Below are 901 nucleotides of genomic sequence, written 5' to 3'. Positions count from 1 at the left end.
GGCCATATGTCCATTTTGCATGACCAACACATTCGTGAATAATTACTGCAATATGGATAATCGATAAGGAGTACTGAGTACAACTTAGAGTTGCTTTCAACACAATAAGGATTTTTGTCATTCACTCATTTTTCGGTCATGGTGTTTGTTAATACTGTATGGTGATTTTAGGCAAAAGTTGTTGTTCCAGACAACCTGGCTTAGATGGAAAACCCATCCATAGCTAGCAGCACTCTTAATATGTCATTTAAAGAAAAATGCATCTATGTATGTACTTGTATTATATCAATAAAAAAAATCTCCACAAAGATAAAAACTGTTCAGTTCTGGTCCAGTTAACCTCAACACAAAGTTTACAAAGTTCTGATTTTTTTTTTTTTTTGTCAATCACTTATTTATACACTTCAGTACTTTTATTTCATCTTCTCAAGAGCACAAGCAGAACAAGGTGAAATCACAAGTGTTTGTCCTTACTATTATAATTACTATAGTCCTGATTGATATTTTCATAAGTGCATATTTCCATCTCAAAAACCCACTGGCCCGTACGGGGATCGAACCCGCGACCTTGGCGTTATTAGCACCACGCTCTAACCAACTGAGCTAACCGGCCATAGAATCTGTGCAGTACTTTCACTCACAAAAAGCAACAGATTGGAATGAAACAAGGGATCCAGACACTTAGAATTTAACAGTCAAATCAACCACAGTAAGGATTTTTGTTATTCACTCATTAATCACGATGTTGTTAATACTGAATGGTGAGTCAGGAAATGGTGTTCCAGAGAACATGGCTTAGATAGATGACCCTCCAAAGTCAGTATTAACACTGTCAGTGTCATTATACATATTATGAATTATGCATACATTGTGCATACTAATATATGCATATGATAGTAAT

The 901-nt window shown here is 35.4% G+C and overlaps 1 non-coding gene across 1 annotated transcript; it reads right to left on the bottom strand.

Moving 5' to 3' along the window:
- Window positions 1-539: 539 nt before the first annotated feature.
- On the bottom strand, window positions 540-613 carry trnai-aau. Its single transcript has one exon. It is a non-coding gene; the product is annotated as a tRNA-Ile (tRNA).
- Window positions 614-901: the final 288 nt, after the last annotated feature.

This window comes from Plectropomus leopardus, unplaced genomic scaffold, assembly GCF_008729295.1.
Source record: "Plectropomus leopardus isolate mb unplaced genomic scaffold, YSFRI_Pleo_2.0 unplaced_scaffold83648, whole genome shotgun sequence".
Lineage (NCBI taxonomy): Eukaryota > Metazoa > Chordata > Actinopteri > Perciformes > Serranidae > Plectropomus > Plectropomus leopardus.
The sequence above is the reverse complement of the archived record's forward strand: the minus strand, read 5'-3'. Positions and strand labels throughout refer to the sequence as shown.